Raw genomic sequence first — 243 nt, forward strand, 5'->3', positions numbered from 1 at the left:
TTAGTTTTTCAGAATAATTCCTCTTTGCCACTCTGATCTCCTTTTCCAGTGTGTATTTGGCCTGTTTATACAAGACTTTGTCCCCCTTCCTGCGAGCATCTTCTTTGACCTGACGGAGCTGTCTGAGTTGGTTGTCTATGGTTTGTCATTGTTGTAGGTTAAATGAGTCATGGTAGGAATGCACATGTCTTCACAGAAACTGATATAAGATGTTACAGTCTCTGTGAGCTCGTCCAGATCGGT

Source organism: Sinocyclocheilus anshuiensis, unplaced genomic scaffold (assembly GCF_001515605.1).
Source record: "Sinocyclocheilus anshuiensis isolate Anshui unplaced genomic scaffold, SAMN03320099.WGS_v1.1 scaffold1452, whole genome shotgun sequence".
In the NCBI taxonomy this organism is placed as follows: Eukaryota; Metazoa; Chordata; class Actinopteri; order Cypriniformes; family Cyprinidae; genus Sinocyclocheilus; species Sinocyclocheilus anshuiensis.